At 36.7% G+C, this 12,047-nt stretch overlaps 1 long non-coding RNA gene across 3 annotated transcripts; it reads right to left on the bottom strand.

Moving 5' to 3' along the window:
* Positions 1-8,425: 8,425 nt before the first annotated feature.
* On the bottom strand, positions 8,426-11,851 carry LOC109366972. Of its 3 annotated transcripts, none has more exons than XR_002113686.2 (5): positions 11,749-11,851; positions 10,069-10,119; positions 9,894-9,949; positions 9,221-9,269; positions 8,426-8,717 (listed from the first exon to the last, which is right to left on the bottom strand). It is a non-coding gene; the product is annotated as an uncharacterized LOC109366972 (long non-coding RNA). The 3 variants fall into 3 exon arrangements; XR_002113688.2 differs by having other exon boundaries at positions 8,426-8,714; XR_002113687.2 differs by lacking the exon at positions 9,894-9,949.
* Positions 11,852-12,047: the final 196 nt, after the last annotated feature.

The raw sequence follows: 12,047 nt of genomic DNA, 5'->3' as shown, positions 1-12,047 counted from the left end.
TTTTGTTTCTGGAACTGACAGCAGATACAAAATGAACAACTGTTTCAGATGCCTGATAATTTAGATTGTAGCTGACTGTAGAGGGGGCACTAGCATAAATTCAGCTCAAACATCTGCAGTGCCAGCAAGGTTTGTGCTGGTCTGCAACTGACAGCAGCTATGATTAAAGCCAAGGGTGACGTAGGGATTAAGCATATAGATGATGTCAGTAGACACATCTGGGCACAGGTGGGCTTATAGGTTACAGAGTCTGAAAGCAATATAATTTTAGGATTTATCCAGGCAAAGTTCACTGATCAAGTTTTTATTTCAATTGCCTCTTGGCACAAGTGTTTTCACAGGATGACAGCATAGGTCTTGATCCTGTTTTATATAAATCAGATTTAAAACTGCTCTTGGCAAACTAAAAAAAGGTCACTGTAGAAAGGTGTTGCAAGCTAGTTTGTGGCCAGACCAAACAGAGAATTGCAAGCTGGGATAGATTCCTCAATTGTTAAGTATTTTTTGAGGAGAGAAACGTATGAAGCAAAAATAAATAAATAAATAAAATAATAAAAAAAATACACAAGATTAGCTGTTGTCTCTCCATGAATATGATTTTCACTTGCAGATTCCATGATAAGGAAAATGACTTTTAAAGTGATTGTGACTTGGAAAAATATATGTAGTTCACTGCAGTGAAGATCTTGCTTTTCTCTGCACATTACAAAAATATTTCCCAAAGTTTCTAATTGCTCACATTGAAAGTAAAGAATTAAAAAGGTACTTATAGAATGTTTATCTGAAAACATAACGCAGGGATTGGCATACACAAGCAGAAAAGTCTGGAAATATCCTAATTTTGAAGTGTTGTTCAATGAAGAGTTCAAAACTCCCACACATTTTGTGTGTATATACACAAACAGTATAGTAAGAGGGAGATGTGTTACTGAAAGAGAGGAGAAGGGAAACCGGATCCTATATTTTTCCTTAGGCTTCCTCCTTTCTCACTTTTTGTTTGGAAGAGGAAGAATTAACAAACAAAGCCAGATAACACAGGATATTTTTAAAGTATAAGATTGTCTATAGAAAGACAGAAAAATATATATATTCTGAAGCCACTTGTAATGAACAATCTCATATATTTCCTTAGATGAGTCACAGAAAAGCGTTCATTTCACAGGCTAGCCTAGAAAGTCAGTGGTGTGCTACAGCAATTAATCTAAAAGCAGAGAAATCTGAAGAGAATTTTAAGTTTGCAATTTTTTGTGTGTCTTTAAATATTTTATGAGTGAGGTTGATACTTTCACCTTAAGCACTACCATAACCATAATCCAGCCTAATTAAGTAACTGTCTGATGCTCCTAAGGTTGAACAGGTGAGCAGAAGAGGAGTCCCACTTCCCTCATGCTGGTGGCATGAGTAATTTGCAATTATATTTTTCTAACCCTTTGCTCTAGCTGGTGCTTGAGCAAGGAAGAAACCTCACTTACCCTTGTTCTTTGGATGATTAGTAGGAGAAATAACAGCAAACAACCATGTATTTTTCTTCTCATGTATCATCTAATATCCTGAATATCAAGGCTGTCCATACACTACCTTATAATGTGAGAGTTTGCCATCTTTTAAGAAGATCTATGAATCCATGGGACTTGTTATAAGGAGCATAGACTGCTGGTATCTCATGTATCACTATGATTTTGGCATGCAGATGCCAGCAGTGTAGCATTTGCCTAGGGAGGCAGCTATTCCACATATATTGAGTTTCAGGTACTGTCTATATCTAATGCCTTTGATTGCTTTGCCTGCACAAGGCCTGGTGAAACCAGATTTTCAATTCTCACTTCATTTATGTTTCCACCACAGTTTTAGAAAGGAGACAGAGAAGGGATGTAGATCCTTTTCAGCTGTTGGCTTTTCTTTTTAAGAAAAAATAAAGCAAATTCCTTTGTATTCTATTGTTTGAGGTTGGATTAAAAATCCTATTCAATGAAGTTTTGTCAAATGAATGAAATTTTGTCAAAGTACTACATTCTGATGAATGCTCTTTTTGAAAGGGAAGATAAATATATAATCCTCTTATGACTAGCAGAGCATTTTTGTAGTGATATTTGCTCGGAAGAAGGTTTTTGAAAATTAGAATTATTTGTAGGTGAGAACTTTGAACCAAAGAAATTGTCAGGTAATGACTATCACTATTTTCCAAGTATATAAATATATCCTTTCTGCACCCATCTATGTGGGTGTACAATTGTACAACTAGACCAGAATATAAAAAGGAAGATTTCCTTTGGAGCACAGCACCTTTTACTTCAAAATTCCCTGAAAGAAATGTTGTGTTCAGAATTAGTTTTAAAACAAGTTCTAGTTCTTTGCCATTAGGTGTCTCTGTTATCCTTTGCAAAACACCAATGTGGCATGATTTTTTTTTCCAATGTTTCCTAATCATGCTTAAAGAAGTCTGTTTATCCCTCTTGCTTATGTTTTTATTAGTGAGAGAGCGCTTACATATTACTGTTTTCAAAGGTGTTACTGTTAAAATACATAGCTCAATTAATGAGATGGGTGAATTTAGCTAAAAATTTGCTTCCCAACAAAGAGAAAGAATTTCCTTAATACTAATTTGTTGTAGTCAAAATAAAGTTCAAGTCATCACTAAAAGTAACTGTGAAAATGTTGTTTTCCTCCCCCCCCTCAGGAATTTTATGGATGTCTTCCCTCAGTCTTTCTTGAGTGGAGCAAAAGTGGGAGATAAGGTCTTACAGTGATAAGATATTAATTGTCTCTTGAATCTCTATACCCTAACTGCCTCTGAGCTATCATTTAACTGTGGACTGGTCTTCTAACTAGAATGTAGAAAATTCAAATTTTCTCCACTTTGTAGACTTCCAAACTTTCTGAATTTTTCTAGAATACAAACTCCTCATAACTCTATGCCAGATGTCCCCACACTAGCACGTGCTTCAGAGAATAAGAGTTAAGAAAATAAATGAGAAACAAAGAGATAGTTAAAAACACTCAGCAATGTCTGTTATCTTACATCAAGAGCTTCATCAAAGCTACACAATCAAAAGAGAAACCTTTGAAAATACCACTGTCACAGGGAGACAGCAGCCACCAGAATTTTCTATAGTGATTTGTACTATCCAGGTAGTAAGGAAGCCTTATCTGCCTAATTAGCCAAAGACACATGAACTGCCAAAGCATTATATACTTAGCATATGCCAGCAATCTACAGTACTTTCAGAAGTGCTTATCTCGAAGAGAAGGATGAATTACATACTGTCCTACATATATTTATTTCAGTCCTCCTTGTTTGGTAGGGTTAATACAGATCTTTGTAGTCAACATTGACACTGGGATCAAGTGCACCCTCAGCAAGTTTGCAAGTGATACCAAGCTGACATACTAGAGGGAAGGGATGCCATCCAGAGAGACCTGGACAGGCTTGAGAGGTGGGCCCATGTCAAACTCATGAAGTACAACAAGGCCAAATGCAAGGTCCTTCATCAGGATAATGGTAGTCTTAAGCACAGATACAAATTGGAAAAAGAATGTCTTGAGAACAGCCTGAAGAAAAGCACTAGAGAGTATCAACTCATGAGAGATTCAACATGAATTGGCAATGTGTGCTTGCAACCCAGAAGGCCACCATATCCTGCATCAGCAGGTTGAGGGAGGTGATTCTGCCCCTCTATTCTGCTTTTATGAGACTCCACCTGGAGTACTGTGTCCAGTTCTGGAGCTCCAACACAAGAAGGATATGAAATTGTCGGAGCAGGTCCAGAAGAGGGACATGAAGTTGATCAGAGGGCTGGAGCACATCCCCTCTGAGTACAGGCTGATAGAACTGGGTTCTTCAGCCTGGAGAAGAGAAGGCTCCAGGATCTTCCAGTAGCCTTCCAGTACCTAAAATGGTACTTTTCCCTAAAGGAAAGCTGGGGAGAAACTTTTAATAAGGGCAGGTAGTGACAGGACAAGGGAAAATAGTTTTTAAACTGAAAGAAGGTAGATTTAGACTAGATATCATGAAGAAATTCTTTGCTCTGAGGGTGGTGAGATACTGAGACAGGTTGCACAGGGTGACCGTGGATGCCCCCTGCCTGGAAGCATTCAAGGCCAGCCCGGATGGGGCTTCGAGCAACCTGGTCTAGAGGGAGATGTTTCTGTCTATACAAGGGGGTTGGAACTAGGTGATCTTAAAGGTCCCTTCCAATCCAAACCATTCCATGATTTGAGGATTGAGCTAAAATCTTTACCTATCTCAGATAACATGAACAAGATTGATACTTGAATAGACTTTGCAAAGTCTTTTTCTCAATTGATTCTGGTACAATTAAAAACAGCTTTCCCCTCTTCCCCCTCCCTCCCCCAAAAAAAAAACACCACCAAAACAACACACAAACTTACAAGCATCTAGAAAATCCAATTTCTAATTTGTAAAATAAAAATCACATTCAGTGATAACCGAGAAATAATACATATAGAATTCACAAGATATGTTTTTATGAAAACCACGTCTCCAGGCTGAATCACATTTTAATGTCAAATGAGTGCATGGTTTACGTTGAAGAAAAACAGCTTAGTGCGCCATCTGTTACTTTTAATAGCAAACAAACAAGACTAGTTGTAGTTAATACTGTTGATGTAAAATATATGAGAGAGATGTTAAAAACTGCTCACTGACAGATATAAACATGCTTTGAAATACGAATTAGTTCAAGCAATCCAATGTGCAGCATTTACCAGCCAGCTGTTCTTAAAAGATAAGGCAACATCAGAATTTTAACAAAACTTGCACCAGTCAAATGCAAGCTCACTTCACCAACCCACAAGATGATGGAAGAGGTATTTCCTATGTAAAACACATGTAGGACGACAAATTCATTTCTTTAAAAACCTCAAATTTAAGGGTAATAATTACATCTTATACAGATTTGTTGCACCTGACAAGTGTGAAAAAATCCTCATGAGTGTATATATCTTTAGAAGAGACTCCAGTGAAAAGTTGATGACACTTTTCATGGAGATGTCCAGAAAAATCCTCATAGCACTTCTCATTTTATGCCTAATATAAGATCATAGAACCGTAGAATCAAAGAATGGATTGATTTGAAAGAGACTTTAAAGATAATTTTGTTCTAACATCCCTACCACGAGTGAGAAGACTTCCCACTAGCTCAGGTTTTCCAAGGCCCCATCCAACCTGGCCCTGAACTTCTCCAAAGATGGAGCATCCACAGCTTCTCTGGGTAGTCTGTTCCAATGCTTCACCACCCTGTGCAAAGTTTCTTCCTAGTGTCTAATCTGAACCTAACTTTTTTCAGTTTAAAGCCATTCCACCTTGTGTTATTACAACACTTCCCAATAAAGAGTCCCTTTCCATTTTTTTTTTTAATTTTTTATTTTTTAGGCTCCCCCTTCGGTATAGGAAGGCCACTATAGGGTCTCCTTGGAGCCTCCAGGAGGAAGAACTCCCACTGTCAGCACATCTTCACACGAGAGATTCTCCAGCCATCTGATCACCTCTGTGGCCCTCCACAAGATCTGCTGTTACTGAGTTACTTCTCAGTACCTACGCTGAATACTGGTCAGTAATAGATGTAAACTACATGTTTAAGTTCACGTAGATCCATTCATGCTTTGTCCAATCTTGCCTTATTTTAATGGAGTTCTGAGTTCCTAAAGTATTGAGTAAATTGATCTTCCCTAAATAAAACAGCAAAGAGCTCTGTAATGCCCTCAGCAGATATGCTGCAAATAAAATTCTTTCTGTTCATTTGGCAAGGGTTAACTTGAAATTCTTGGTGGGAGGCATAAGGTAAATAATAAAATGGAATTCAGTAATACTTGTTTTTCTTTTTTTTCTATATCCATAGATAGAAAGTTACAGAGACAATAACCTCAAACAATTAACAACAGGATGGTATTTTATGCACAAATGTATCATCATAAATCCTGCTGTCAGCAACGACAGTGACCATAGCCCATTAGCTCCTTGCAGTTTTTTATTACTATAGCATGACCACACTATATCAAAAGGAACACAAATAAAATAACCTTGTAGAAAACCAATCTGCCCAGAATTCTATTTGTGTTATCTGGATTCTATGTTTGTTTAAAAAATCATACGTATGGATGTCTTCCAGGAGCTGCTGCTTTAGATAATAAAAAGTTGATGCATTATGCTTCTGATCAAAGGTAATTTCTTTACTCTTTACCTGGTTATCTTTAGCTGATAACCAGGAATGAATACTGTGTTTAGCACAGATAAAATTTCTCAGGCGTAAGTGAATTAGAAATAGTAATTTCAGTGTTAGCATTGAGTTCAAAGAGGTTTTAAAAAGTGATCAGCAGAGGGCTTTTCATAGACTTACAGTTTTCAGAAATGCACGGGGTTTTCTTGGTCTTTTTTCCAGGCCAGAGGTTTGTACCAAGACATATCTCACTGAAGTAGTAACTATGAAAAAACTACAGAGATGTTCTGCAACTGTACTAGTTTAAATATCTATGCACGGACATGCATTCTGCTGGGACATAACTCTTTAAAGAGAATGCAGTCATCCTTTACCTTTGAAAGAGTCATTGAGTTTAGTGAACAATGCTATAAAATATTTATTTCTTTAATTATCTAAGATAGTGGCAACTGCTTTTGATGCAAAGGAAGTCCAGAAGTAAATGGCATTTGAATGAGTTAGTGGATTATTCTGTGGTCTGCTTGTTGGTTAATTTATACACCAGACATAGCTTTTTATACTTCATTTAGAGACATATTTCTTAGTTAATTATAGAAAAAGATGTAATATTGTTCTGCTGGCTAGCAGAAATTGCCAGAGTTTTGAAAGCATTAACTGATGAATAGGAAAAATGACTATGTAGAAAAAACAGGTTCAGATAGATTGACATAATAAAAGTGAAATGAACAGATTCAGCTGATAACACTGTTCCACCAGCTTGTTTTAGAATACCTAAATCCTTCTAGTAAATGCAATTTTCTTTCTTTCTTTTTTTTTTTTTAATTACACCAGGGTGCTTGATATTAGAGGATTGAAGAATGATTGTCATTTTATTTGCAAAGAAATGCAGAAGAATGGCTCAGCTGACACATGCATTTATTTTTTTATATATATATTTTTTAAACTCTAATTTCTAAAGAGTAGGCAAGGCAGAAAACTTGCCATCCAGTAAATGTCTGCAAACCATTTATGGCTCTAAACATCCTAATGTTCCTTGGTTGCTCTCACAGTTTAGTCCAACTCTAGGAGGAAGGCAGAAATGAAGGCAGAAAAATCAGCCTGCATTGTAGGAACCACTTTATGCAAGAAACAAAAAGTAAAATATTTTCACCCTTCTCAGCTTAGAAACTGTTGATCACAATTTGTCATTAAAGGAAGACATGGGTATACTGGAAGGACTCCAGTGGAGGACCATCAAGAGAAAGGACTGGACCACCCTCCTATGAGGCTGATAGTGCTAGGACTTTTCAGGTCAATACCTGAAGGGAGGGTGCAAAGAGGATGGGGCGTCTTTTTCCAGTAGTAGCAAGTAGCGGGACAAGAAGAAGTGGGCACCAAGTGCAGCACAGGAGGTGTCCTCTGAGCACCAGGAAGTTCTGTGCTGCATGACTGATGGAGCATTGATGCAGGTTGCCCAGGATCTGTGGACTTTCATCCTTGGAGATCCTCAGAACTCACATGGCCATAGGCCTGGGCACCCTGGCTGGAGCAGAGGTTAAAACAAACAGACCCAGAGATCCATTCTAGCCTCAGTCATGATGCAGTTCTATGAGTGTGGATCTAGAATTTTAAACATTTTTAAAGTGTTTAGTTATGTCAAGATCTTTAAAAAAAAAAAAAAAACACATTTCAAAGAGCACACTTACTAGTGTCATCAGAATACTTGAATACTTGACTGGTCTATATTAGTCATGTCATTCATTTCCTTCCAAGTAAGTGGAGAGAAATAACTCAGGTGAATCATCCTCCATGCATTTCTTCACACTTGCTTTTGAATGAAATTACTCAGCCTCCAGAGAGGCCTATTCTTTTCTACTGATTGCAAAGGGAACTCAAAAAGAATGCAGGTAAACAATATGCAGAACCAAAAGTCCATTCCAGACTGATATGGAAATCAAAGAAAAGATTTCTGCTGGTGTAAGTTGTATTGGGCCTCCAGCTGTCAGCTGTAGAACTGCTGCCAACGATTAGCCAGTAATAATACGCCTCAGCAAAGTACATATTTCTTTTAAAGCTACAGTTTCTAGAAATTCTAGAAGCAGAATTTCCTGATCAAGAATATGACTTGTGCTCATTCACTCAAGAAAACATTCCTGTCTGGAATCATATCTGGCTAATTCCACTCTGAATTAAAAAAAAACAAAACAAAAACCACACAAAACCAACCACACTCAAAAAACAGAACTACACTGAAGAACTTTTACGTTTATTTCAGTCTAAAGTGAGTGTAAATATCAGAGGTGAAATCTGGCCTAGTTGAGCTCAGGGAGTCCTTTGACAATGAGTAGAAGAGATGTTTTGCCTTAGAAAAGGCCCTCTTTTTATGAGCTAAAATCTCAAATTACAAAGAATAAATGGAATAACAATACATCACATACAAACAGTTACCCGCCCATCTTATAATTCCTTCAACATCAACATGGACTTTCAGTTAGGTTCAAGGTGTAGAAAATGCATTTTGCAGGCATTGCAGTTGTTCAACAGCAACCAGAGGTAAACCTGCTATAGCAATATAAAAAGATGCATTGAGCAATCAGTGAAACGGAAATTCAGAAGAGCTTGCAAAAGTTAATGCACACCACTAGCTGATACGATGGAACAATCCGAATTTAGTATTTTTCTCTCTATGAGTTCTAATCATAAGCTTAAATACTTTTTAAAGTGTAACGCAAACAAGTAAAACTTCTGAATATGGAAAAATTATATGGATTTTTTTTGAGCATTTATCTTGAAGACATAGTCACATGTCTCTTAATAGACAACTTGCCACCTTCATTAATTTTCAGAAATCAGAATTCTCATCTATAGAGGATTTGCAAGCAGCAGAAAAGAGTTGTTGCTTTTGAAGCAAAGCTCAGTTTTGTAAATGATTTATTTCTGAACTTCTTTGCAGATGATATGCAGTAAACAGTCTACAGTGACAACACTATGATGAAAGCTTTACATAAAGAAAATGAATTTATTTTCCTGTTTCAAAGTGAAGGGAAGATTCTCTGGCACAGTACCTTTCATACTTGGAAGTCATTCACTTCATTAGGGAAATTCATATTAGCTCTGAAAAAATTGTAATGAAATGTGTAAGAGGTTGTCTGAAGAGTATTTTACGTTAAAGATAGAAGTTCAGTTATCATACAAGAAGACTGCTCTGAATAATAAAGTAACAGGTAACTACTCATCACGTTACAGGCACAGATCTTCACCTCAAGCAGAACTACACATTTTCTAGACAGGTAACAAGGTGGTACCTATTTCAGTGTACCCATTGCATGGAACTGGAGCATAGAATTGCGTCTCTACTGACACCATATTCAGAAGTTATTAGGTACATCTGAGAACCATTTAAATGCAAATAGGATGTGAGCTGTTTGTCAGTGACTAAAAATAGTCTTCCAGGCAACTGCCTTAGTAATTAAAAACCATCTGGTATCATGAAAGTATATAATACTGTCAGTAAATCCGCAGGCCAGAAGGATGCATTTGCTCTCTTAGAACAGTAGAAACACCTATGTTATGTTAGAGCTCTGACAATTTATATGGAAGATCAGACCCATCTTACTATTTTTTCCCCAAGTTGCTCCTGGAAAATAAATAAATGAGAAGTGTAGAAGAAAGACTGACATAAACAAACAAACAAAAAAAAAAGAGGGAATTTAAGAACATAGATAAACAGATAAGTACCTGAGAGAGGGAAGGAGCCTTTTTGAAACCTTTATCTCCTTTTTTACCTGGTAAAACTATGAAAGAGGTAAAGGAAAATGTAAGATTGGTACCTTACCGCTTAAATCCAATAGAATTACACTCTTGATTTTTAATGTGAAGTACGTAGAAGTGGATATAAAGTAAAGCAACTTACCTAAAACCTCTCTCTTCTCTGGCTCATTTTAGGATTTTATGTTTGCAGACACTAAAATGAAAGTATTCTAGTCTGTTAATCTAAACCTGAAGTTTTTTTCCAAGCTAATATACCCTAGAGAATAACTGATAAGGTTGTTCTTTATGAAAAACTGTAATAAGAATATCATAGCTTCAGTGCTCGTCAGGGGTGATTAAGATATTTCACATTGATAGTTTCAATAGTTACAGGAATAATAGGAGCTACTTATTATGATTCACAGGAGGCAGTCCTTATGCACAGTGAAATTCTTTTAACAATCAGATTTGTGTTTTTTATGCATCAAAATAAAGAAGTAGTAGTAGATCTACTGCAAATCTGATCAACCTGCATAGGACAGAAGTTTAACAGAGTCAACAATGCAGGCTATCAGGCTAGTTTTACATCATCTGCAAGTGATGTTGGATCCTATACCATTACACAGCTTTTTCTGGGGCTTCAGAAACTGAAACTATTCCATATCTAATTTTTAGATGTGTCAAAATTATCTCTCTAATTGCTGTTTGTGTAATTTATCAAGTATCTTCTTTCAAAAAACTTTTCTTAAAAAAAGAATGTGCCAGAAATACTAAAGCTAAGTCATTCAAACAATGAATAGCAAGAGAATCAACTGTGTGTGGGAGTGTGTGCCTTTCTATCTGTATATCTCTGTGTATCACATTTCCACAGCTCAATTAAGGAGAGGTATTTCTTCTTGCATATTTAGGTGAGCATAGCAACTGAGATTTTCCTCCAGGCTGTCAAGACTCAGAATCTCCTGCATGCATAGTTTGGGATATACCAGCTCTGAAAAATGAAACTAATTTAAGGTTTGAGACTATCACATGTGAATCATAATGATTATTCTTTTTAACCTGGTGTCTTACATGAAAGAAGAAGCCTAGATTTGGCTTCTCTTTTAAGTTGCACCCCTGTGTGAATAAACAACCTTGTCACTCTCTAGTGCTCAAAGATGCATCTTCACATGAATGTTCTATAGCCTTATTTTAAATATACGTAGCAATACAGAGAAATCAGTAATGTTTGACAATATCTACGCTTCATATAATACTCCTCCACGTAATGATTACTTAAGAAATTAATTTCCCTGTCAGCACCCATTTTTTCTTCTTCTTGTACATGAATTATTTTCCTACATGTTTGAATTATTTTCATGACTAAACTTTAATCAACGGAATAACAAACCCCTATAATCATTCAGTTCTTTGTTGTTTAATTGAATTTATTTGCTCACTTATCATCTATAATGATTTTCTAGTATTCAACCATTTAATCTCTATTCTCAGAGAACACTAAAACATGAATTTCATACACGAAAAAAAGCAGCAAGATATTCCTGATGCATCTGAAACAGTCATGGTTTTATAAACATATACACAGCTAACTTCCAAAGACACTTAAAAATAAGAATGTGACAACTTTCTGGCAGTCTCTACGAAGAAACCACGAAATGCCAGATAACATGCAAAGTTTCTGTAGAACTCTCCATCTAACCTGGAACAATATGCTATGTACCACACCATCAACAGCATTTGACTGTCCTATGGAGCTACAAAACTGCTTCAGAGAAGTTCTTTCCAACCCCAGGCAAAATATCCTTTGAAATACCAATAAGCATAAAAAGGAGAAAAGTTGACTCACTATGTTGTTGATGAAGTTCTCTAACAGTAGAACACTCCTTTTCATAAAGCAACCTTCATCCAAGGGACATTCTCCCTTCAAAGGCTAGCCTCTAAATGATCAAGGCAGGAGTAGACCCTGGCTCTACCCCTTCTGGTTGTTTGAGAAGCACAGTAAATTACTTGCACCTGTGCTTCCTGGGCCAGCCATCCCCTTCACCAGGTGCTCAATCATCAGTTCAGGCAGTGACAAAACAGATTCCCTATGGTATACTTGAGTGAATTACAGCATTTCATATTTGTATGTTACCTCAAAAAAAA

The sequence above is a fragment of the Meleagris gallopavo genome, chromosome 3, assembly GCF_000146605.3.
Source record: "Meleagris gallopavo isolate NT-WF06-2002-E0010 breed Aviagen turkey brand Nicholas breeding stock chromosome 3, Turkey_5.1, whole genome shotgun sequence".
Taxonomy (NCBI): Eukaryota; Metazoa; Chordata; class Aves; order Galliformes; family Phasianidae; genus Meleagris; species Meleagris gallopavo.
The sequence above is the reverse complement of the archived record's forward strand: the minus strand, read 5'-3'. Positions and strand labels throughout refer to the sequence as shown.